Here is a 10,559-nt window from a genome sequence, read left to right on the forward strand (position 1 = left end):
TGGTTGAGGATGACTCGAGCCAAGATCTTCACAGCAGTACTGAGAAGGGAGATGCCCCAGTAATTTCCACAGTCAGCTTTGTTGCCTTTGTTCTTGAAAAGTGAGATGATTGTGGCATCGTTAAAGTCTTTGGGCATGTCTTCTTCTTCCCAGATGCTGACCAAGATGTTGTGAAAGGCTTCAAGTGACACTGTCTTACCGCTTTGAAAATTTCAGCAGGGATATCGTCCATCCCAGGGGCTTTGCCAGAGGTGGTCTGGCTGATTGCCTTTTTGACCTCATCAATTGTAGGGGGCAGGTCAAGACTGTCTATTGTGGGTTTCTGAAGGATCTGGTCTAGGACAATGGAGGGTCTGTTGAGAAGGTTGCTGAAGTGGTCTCTCCACCTGTTGTTGATGCTGTTCTTCTCCCTCAGAACGGTCATGCCATCTGCAGACAGGAGAGTTGTAGTACTTGGCTTTGAAGGTCCATGTATAGCTTTGATAGCACTGAAGAATATCTTGGAGTTCTTGGTGTCAGCATAGTATTGGACTTCATCAGCTTTACTTTCCCACCACTCATCTTGCATTTGTGAAGTGCCATTTGCACCTGGCTCTGAAGGTGTTTGAAACTATCACATTTGGAGATTGAGGACTGATCGTTTTGCCATAGCCGAAATGCATTCTGTTTTTCCTCTAAGGTCTTCACGATGGCTTCGTCATTTTCATCAAACCAGTCTTGGTGAACTCTCTTTTTCAGTCCTAATGTTGACTTGGCTAACTCCGTCACCAGGGTTTTGAACTGGTCCCACTTTTGTGATGGGTCTCCAGTCAGAGGTCCATGGGACATCAGCACTTCATCAAGGCAGGCTGCAAATTTCTCACGATGACTAGTATGTTGCAGCTTCCCAATGCTGAAGGAGGGTCTGACAACCTTGAGCTTCTTGCAGTGCAGTGGGGTGATGTGCAGCATAAGGACTGATCTGACGAGTCTATGATCAGTCCAGCACTCAGCTCCCCACATGGCCCTGGTGATCTTAACATCTCGAATGTCCCGCCTGCGACTGATGACATAGTCAATCAGGTGCCACTGTTTTGATGTCGGTTGCATCCATGTGGTCTTGTATTATTGGCTTGCCTGAAGAGAGAGTTTGTCATCATCAGGTCATTTTCTGCACACAAGCTCAGCAGAAGGTGGCCATTGGTATTCATGTTACCAGCACCATGATGCCCCAGCACCCCTTTCCAGGTCCTACAGTCCTTGCCGATCCTGGCATTGAAGTCACCCAACAGGAGAAGCTTGTCACTAGGAGGAGTTGCTTTCACAAGATGGTCAAGGTCATCATAGAAATTTTCTTTTGCTTCATCGCTGCTAGTCAATGTGGGGGCATAAGCACTGATGATTGTAACATGGCGAGAGGTGTTGAGGGGGAAGCGGAGCTTGATCAGACGCTCACTGATGCAAGTTGGTAGGTCAGGAAGCTGGTGCAGAAGTGATATCTTGATGACAAGTCCCACCTCCAATCTGACAGTCCTGATGCTGTTACGGAGGATGAAAGGCTCAGGGAAGGAGAGCAGTCAATGGGAGCAGAGGGAAACCATCCCATAGTTGGGACCCTCCTTCCAGAGGGTGCTATTGTATCCTCTCGTGCCGAGGATACTTCTCCGGGGGAGGGAGCACCAGCTGTTAGGAAGAAGCAGGTTTTAGTACTGGGGGATTCGATCATTAGAAATATAGATAGTTGGATTTGTGATGACCGGGAGAACCGTATGGTGACTTGTCTGCCTGGTGCGAAGGTTGCGGATCTCTCGAGGCATCTAGACAGATTTATGGGCAGTGCTGGGGAGGAGCCGGTCGTCGTGGTACATGTTGGTACCAATGACATAGGGAAGGGTAGAAGAGATGTTCTGGAGGCCAAATTTAGGTTACTAGGAAAGAGACTGAAATCCAGAACATCTATGGTGGCATTCTCTGAAATGCTTCCAGTTCCACGCGCAGGGCCAGATAGACAGGCAGAACTTCAGAGTCTCAATGCGTGGATGAGACGACGGTGTAGGGAAGAGGGGTTTAGATTTATTAGGAACTGGGGACACTTTTGGGGTAGGGGGAGCCTATACAGGAATGATGGGCTCCACCTAAATCAAGGTGGATCCAGACTGCTGGCATTAAACATTAAAAAGGTCGTAGAGCAGTTTTTAAACTAAGAGGTGGGGGAAAGCCGATTGGTGCGGGGGAGCACCTGGATCGGACGGAGACTTCTCTTACACGAGGCTCCATAGATAGGGATTCCCTAGAAGTTAGTCAGATAGGGAACGTGGGAAATAATATATGGGCAAGATCAGACGTGAAACAATCGCATATAAAAAAATCCAACACGTCTGTGAAAGGCGGACATATAAATAGTGGTAGTTTTTTAACGTGCTTTTACACTAATGCTAGGAGTCTGTCTAATAAGATGGGTGAACTGGAGTACCTCATATCAAAGGAGGAAGTTGACATAATAGGCATCTCAGAAACATGGTGGAATGAGGACAATCAGGGGGACACTATCATACCGGGATATAAATTATATCGGAAAGACAGAATAGGTCGTGCGGGTGGCGGAGTGGTACTATATGTGAAGGATAATATAGAATCAAATGAAGCAAAAATCCTAAAGGAATCAAAATGTTCCATAGAATCATTATGGATAACAATTCATTCCTCTAATATGAATATGGCATTAGGAATATATTACCGACCACCTAACCAGGACAGTGATAGTGATGCTGAAATGTTAAGGGAGATTAGAGAGGCTATCAAAATAAAAAACACAGTAATAATAGGAGATTTCAATTATCCCCATATTGATTGGGTGCATGTCACCTCAGGACGGGATTCAGAGATTAAATTTCTTGATGCCTTAAATGACTGCTTCTTGGAGCAGCTAGTACAGGAACCCACAAGGGGAGAGTCAATTCTCGATCTAGTCTTGACTGGAACGCAGGATCTGGTCCAAGAGGTAACTGTTACTGGACCGCTTGGAAATAGTGACCACAATATAATAACTTTTAATATTCCTGTGTTGGGAAGAGCACCGCAGCGGTCAAACACTCTGGCATTTAATTTCAAAAAGGGGAATTACACTAAAATGAGGAAGCTAGTTAAACAGAAACTAAAAGGTAGAGTAATTAAACTAAAATCCCTGGAAGCTGCATGGAAACTGTTTAAAGACACCATACTAGAGGCCCAACTTAAATGTATACCCCAAATAAAAAAACACAGTAAGAGACCTAACAAAGAACCACCATGGCTAAACAGCCATGTTAAAAAGGCAGTGAGAGAGAAAAGGGCAGCTTTTAAAAAGTGGAAGTCAAATCCTAGTGAGGAAAATAGAAAGGAACATAAACACTCCCAAATTAAGTGTCATAATGTAGTAAGAAAAGCCAAAAAAGATTTTGAGGAACAGCTAGCCAAAAATTCAAAAAACGATAGTAAAATGTTTTTTAAATACATTAGAAGCAGGAAGCCCGCTAAAAAAGCAGTGGGGCCCTTGGACGATAAAGATATAAAAGGAGCGATCAAGGAAGACAGTGCCATTGCGGAGCGATTAAATGATTTCTTTGCTTCAGTCTTCACAGCTGAGGATGTTACAGAGGTTCCCAAATCTGAGCCAGCCTTTTTAGGTGACAAATCTGAGGAACTCACTCAGATTGAAGTGACATTAGAGGAGGTTTTGGAGTTAATTGATAAGCTGAATAGTAACAAGTCTCCAGGACCAGACGGTATTCACCCAAGGGTTCTGAAAGAACTCAAATGTGAAATTGCGGAGTTATTAACCGTGGTTTGTAACCTATCCTTTAAATCCACTTTGGTACCAAATGACTGGAAGACGGCCAATATAACTCCAATATTTAAAAAAGGCTCTAGAGGAGACCCTGGCAATTATAGACCGATAAGTTTAACATCAGTACCAGGCAAATTAGTAGAAACACTAGTAAAGAATAAAATTGCAAGGCACGTAGAAGAGCATGAATTGTTGGACAAAAGTCAGCATGGTTTCTGCAGAGGGAAGTCGTGTCTAACTAATCTATTAGAATTCTTTGAAGGGGTTAATAAACATGCGGACAAGGGGCACCCAGTGGACATAATATACCTAGATTTCCAGAAAGCCTTTGACACGGTCCCACACCAAAGGCTTTTATGTAAATTAGATGGTCATGGGATAGGAGGAAAGATCCTTTCATGGATCGGGAATTGGTTAAAAGACAGAAAACAAAGGGTGGGAATAAATGGTAAATTTTCACAATGGAGGAGGGTAACTAGTGGTGTTCCCCAGGGGTCAGTCCTGGGACCGATCCTGTTCAACTTGTTCATCAATGATCTAGAAAATGAGGTAAGCAGTGAGGTGGCAAAGTTTGCAGATGACACCAAGTTGTTCAGGACAGTCAAAACCAAAACAGATTGTGAAGAACTACAAAAAGATCTCAGCAAACTGAGTGATTGGGCAGCAAAATGGCAAATGAAATTTAATGTGGGTAAGTGTCAGGTAATGCATGTTGGAAAAAATAACCCAAATTACACGTACTACATGATGGGGTCAAATTTAGCTACGACAGATCAGGAAAGGGATCTTGGAGTTATAGTGGATAGTTCTCTGAAGACATCCACGCAGTGTGCAGCGGCAGTTAGTAAGGCAAATAGGATGTTAGGAATTATTAAAAAAGGGATAGATAATAAGACAAAAGGTATCATACTTCCCCTATATAAAACTATGGTACGCCCACATCTTGAGTACTGCGTGCAGATGTGGTCTCCTCACCTCAAAAAAGATATATTGGCATTAGAAAAGGTTCAGAAAAGGGCGACTAAGATGATTAGGGGCTTGGAACGGGTCCCATATGGGGAGAGGCTAGAGAGACTGGGACTTTTCAGTTTGGAAAAGAGGCGATTGAGGGGCGATATGATAGAGGTATATAAAATCATGAATGGTGTGGAGAAAGTGAATATAGAAAAATTATTTACCTTTTCCCATAATACAAGAACTAGGGGACACCAAATGAAATTGATGGGTAGTAGGTTCAAAACTAATAAAAGGAAATTTTTCTTCACACAGCGCACAGTCAACCTGTGGAACTCCTTGCCCGAGGAGGCTGTGAAGGCCAGGACTCTATTAGGGTTTAAAAAAGAGCTTGACAAATTTTTGCAGGTTAGGTCCATAAATGGCTATTAGCCAGGGATAAAGTATGGTGCCCTAGCCTTCAGAACAAGGGCAGGAGATGGATGGCAGGTGATAAATCACTTGATCATTGTCTTCTGTTCTCCTTCTCTGGGGCACCTGGCATTGGCCACCGTCGGCAGATGGGATGCTGGGCTGGATGGACCTTTGGTCTGACCCAGTATGGCCATTCTTATGTTCTTAAGTCCCACTCCATGGATTCTGTCTTCATTTTTTGGCATGCCTTTTCAGAAGAAGGTGTAACCTCCTTTTGGTTCCAATACAGACTGACTTATAAAAGTACAGAGGACCAAAAAAAAAAAAAAAATTACAATAAAAACTGTCAGATAGGACAGAAGGAAGGGAGTGAGAGGTGAGGGGATGTTAATTGTCCTGTCTGAGATAATTACAAGCATCAAAGAAAGGGAAGCAGTCTTTGTAAGGTGTGAGGTAGATGACGTCTGTGTTCCTACCACCTGTTAGTGTGTCAAATTTGAATATGTACTCTAACTCAGAAGCCTCACCTCTGTTAAATTCGCTGTGATGCAGGACAGAGATTCTCAGGTCTTTAGCAGAATGGCCCACTCCATTGAAGTGTTAACTGACAGACTTATGTGTTTTGAGTTTCTTGATGTCTGCTCTGTATCCATTTATTCTTTGGTGAAGGTGTTGCCCAGTCTATCCAATGTACATTGTGGCAGGGCTTGTTGGCACATAATAGCATATATGATGTTGCTGGAATTGCATGAGAATGTGACTTCCATCTTATAACTAACATGGCTAGGTCCGGTGATGGTATCCCCAGAATAAATATGTGAACAAAGTTGGCAGCAGGGTTTGTTGCAAGGAAAAGTTCCAGGATTTGTATTACTGTAGTACAGGCTGTGATTGCTTGGGAGAATCATCATGTTAAACTGGTATTTGAGTAATCGGGACTCTCAAATAACTGACATAACTCCTGTGCTCTCTCCATCCCCATCCCTTAGCGACAGCTACAAGATACATTGTAATAAGCTGGCAGTAATAAAATCTTATTGGTATAGTTGGAAGTGGCCCTTCTGGAGGGACATTTAGATGGCAACTGACAAACTTCATATGTCTTGGCGTCCTGTTTCCTAAAGAAACTAAAAAGACATGCTTAAGCTAGCCCCCTTAATCATGTAGTTAGCTAACAGTTTAAATAGATAACAGGCACTACACCTCTCTCCTCTGAACCCCACACCTGCCTGCTGCCCATGCCGGCTCCACAAGGAGCTGCCTACTCTTAAAAGGGAAAGCTGCCTGCTCTTAAGCCAGAGGGGGGCCACTCTGGAGTCAGCTGCAGCTCCCTCTGGGGTGCCATCCCCTTTCCCCCTGCTGTGGGGCTCCACCTTGGAGGGCTTTGCAGAGCCCTGGGTTGGGAGCTGGCAGCTGCCATGGCCATCCTACAACAGAGCACAGAGCCAGGAAGAAAAGTACAGGGAGTTGGAGCTGGGGGGCATATACAGCCCTGCCCCTTGAGGATGGGTATCCCACTCAGCACTGCCCTGCATCCCTTCATGGCAGGATCCTCTTGCACTCCTATCCAGCATGAGTACTGAACTGACTATTATCCAGAATACTTGATTATCTGGCAACCTCCCAGTCCCATGGATGCCAGATATCAAAGACTTTACTATATAAAAACACCAGTGTGATAAATCAGTAGTTCCTTTCTGAAGCTCTTCTATGCAGAGCTGAATTATTTAAAGTGTTATCTTGCAGAAATGATCCACAGTGTTTTTTATACAGACACTAAACTAGCAGATATTCTGAGTCAAATTCTACTCAGTTTCAATGAATTTACCCTGAATATACATTGGTGAAAGAGAAAGGAATTTACCCATCTCTTAAAGTAACTGAAATGTGTCTGTTAAAGGCCATGGATCAAGCATCAACTCTAACACTTCTAAATCTTTGTCTTTGATGGGCAAGCATAATTCATTATATGAGTGCTCCATATGAGGGGTGAGCAAACTTTTTTTGCTGGGCCCCACTTTTCATCCCTGCAATTAGCAGGACCCCTTAACCTGTCTAATGTAATCCAAACCAAATGGAAATTTCTGGTTTGTGTATATGAAAAAAAAAAAACCCTTTCAGTATATGTAAGAAAATAAGTATGTAGAATATAAAAACTTTAATCAGTTGATAAATGTGAATACACATATATAACAGTAACATATCCCCTCCCCTTCCACCTGCCTTTGTGGGGAGGCAGAGCCAGCTCCCCACAGAGCCTAGCAAAGTCTGTCATCAGTCCTGACAGCTACAGAGTAGCTAGGGCTCCCACAGCCATATCACCTCTGCCCTGACATGCCACCATGCCTTCACCTCAGCACGTTTCCTGTCCCAGGAATTTGTGTTGTAGGAATGGCAAGTCAGCAAAGCTAGCTTTGCCCCTATGGAGAGGTCCTCTGTACTAGTGATATACACCAAGGAAACCTGCCTTACTCATTCTGTATGTTGGTTATGCTGATACAAACATGCATTGGGTAACAATGAATGGGCAGTGCACTGTGTTAAAACCACATTCTCTCAGATGTCCTGGAACCAACAGAGATACACGGCCACTGCAAAACCGTGAATTTTAGGTCTTAACATGGGTACAGTAAGGAACCAAGTAAAAAAAACACTCTTGAATTACACATACCACGACTGAGAGGATTAGAACAACTGATTTCAGAATTTCAGGAGTTTTGCAGGGGGGAGGTGCGGAGAAGTTACCATAGCATGTTTTCTAAAGCATATCTGTAATTACCACAAATCAGGAAGCACTGGGACAGGTTAAAAGGGTCTGGATCTCAGTGCTAAAAACTTAGGGTGTGAACTGTCCCTTGCAGATACCACCACCTTGTATTCAGCAGATATTGGCTGTGTCTACACGTGCCCCAAACTTCGAAATGGCCATGCAAATGGCCATTTCGAAGTTTACTAATGAAGCGCTGAAATGCATATTCAGCGCTTCATTAGCATGCGGGCGGCAGCCGCGCTTCGAAATTGATGTTCCTTGCCGCCGCGCGGCCCGTCCAGACGGGACTCCTTTTCGAAAGGATGCTGCCTACTTCGAAGTCCCCTTATTCCCATGAGCTCATGGGAATAAGGGGACTTCGAAGTAGGCGGCGTCCTTTCGAAAAGGAGCCCCGTCTGGACGCGCCGCGCAGCGGCAAGGAGCGTCAATTTCGAAGCGCGGCTGCCGCCCACATGCTAATGAAGCGCTGAATATGCATTTCAGCGCTTCATTAGTAAACTTCGAAATGGCCATTTGCATGGCCATTTCGAAGTTTGGGGCACGTGTAGACACAGCCATTGTGGGGGAAAAAAAAAACAACCAGACAAAAACATTGAAGCCAAATGCCAATAGGAGTAAATTGTTCACCATTGAGTGTAGCCCTTCCACAGTAAGACTACTTGAGGAGTCGTGGTTTATTGGGGAAAATACATTGTTGTGGAGGGAGAGTCAGAGTTTGTCTGGGAGGGCAAAGGACAATATCAAAATCTGGCAATATCTGAAGTCTTGACTCAGGAAGGTTTTCCATCCATCAACTCAGTTGTGAACCAATTAATTCAGCACATGTAGATTGCTCTGTTTTTTAGTTAAAGAAAATTAAGACCAATTGCTTCTTCAAGTGTGATGGAGGGGTAAACAGTAAACTTGTTTGAAAACAATAACAATTTTAATTTTGTTAAAAAATAGCAAAATACATAGCTGCATGGAAATAAAATGGCTGATTCTGAGCTGATCATTGTCTACAAAATTTATTTTTATTTAAAATTATTCTTCCCTCCCCCCCATCCACCCAAAGTCTCTGCAACACTGAAAATTATCTAAACCCACAGAGGTGGCAGCAAGCCTGTACTTCTGGGGGAAAAAAAAAAAAAATCAAGCGCTGCCAAAGGAGCTGACACAAACAATGCCATGCCACCTCACAAATGGAATCTTAAGCATGTAGCCTGCTCTTCTCAAAGATATAATGGTGGACATTTAAAGCATGAAATACACTCTTGGTCCTGTTCACTCCACACTGCAAGGTCAGGCTACCTAGAGAAAAGGAAGGCTGCATTCAAGCCTGTCACAATGGAGAGCTGCTTTTGGATCTGCATATCAGCCCATCAAGAACATTTTCAGTACCAAGGGCATGCTTTATAATCCTATTAAACCCAGCGTGGTTAATACCTAGGCTTTTACTACTCCAACTGTTCTGGGTGGAAAAGAGGTAAAGATTGTGGAGTTCTAGACAGGTTTATTCTCAACCAAAAGTTTCACCAGGAGCTCTGCATCTATTGCCAAATACAAAAAAGCAGCAATGTCAAAAAAGCGTCAATGGCCTTCCTGTAAGAGAAAATACTAATTTTTAATCAGCTGATGAAAGGACTGATCACCCAAGTTAAACTCAGCATTTCATAGGATAGTGCACAAGACTAAAAGATGTTCTTCTATGACAGTGCTTCACGATAAATTGAGAACTCAGCTTGATTTATTAGTGGGTCACCAGCCTAACAACCAATCTAAAAACATGTTTTATTCAGACATTGTACCAGTAAATAATAGCCTGAAGTCTTGCAAAAAAGTCTTGCAAAGCCAGAAAATTAAATCTGGCTTGACAGAATATTTGAAATGTTCATGGCCATTTAAATTTTTGGTTGTGTTTTAAAGTCTCTCTCTTTTCTTTTTTTTTTTTTTTTTAATGTAGAGAGATTTAGAACTTTAGTTTGGATTTCACAGAAAGCTTGAATTAAACCAAAAATAAACAGCAAGCTGTGGCTGCAAATCACTGTTTCTGCCTGCATTCTGTAGGGTTGCTGTTGTCGTGGTTAGACTACTATATTAAAGATTTGATTCAGAGTGCTAGTTTCTGTATTAATACTAGTTTCTGCATAAAGATAATATTTCCTCCCTCTCCTTCTAAGTATTAATGGAATGTAAACAAGATTGCAAGTCTCGAGCAAATCCATCTGTCTCACATTACTAAATGTTAGATTATATGTCTAAAATTTAAATTAAATAAATGATTGCTCCTTATAGCTATAATCAACAAGGTAATCCAAATGAATTTCAAAGCAATCCATATTTTTAGGTATAATTGAAAGGTACAGTTCTTGCCTTTGCATCACTCAATTTCAGTAAGTAAAAACTGAATACTTTGGCATATGGAATTGTTCTCAATATACCCTTGGGGAAGCTATAGGTATTGAATTAAGTTAAACAGAACAATCTCCTCTAAAAATGTTAGTTTAGTCCCTATGCCTCTTCCTTGCATAAAATCCCTGTACATCTTCCCTTTACAACATATATTCAAGCTGAGACAAATGTAAAGAGAAAATACAGCCACTAGGGGTTAAATATAGGCATTTCCAGCTTGCATAA

This window comes from Carettochelys insculpta, chromosome 6 (assembly GCF_033958435.1).
Source record: "Carettochelys insculpta isolate YL-2023 chromosome 6, ASM3395843v1, whole genome shotgun sequence".
Taxonomy (NCBI): domain Eukaryota; kingdom Metazoa; phylum Chordata; order Testudines; family Carettochelyidae; genus Carettochelys; species Carettochelys insculpta.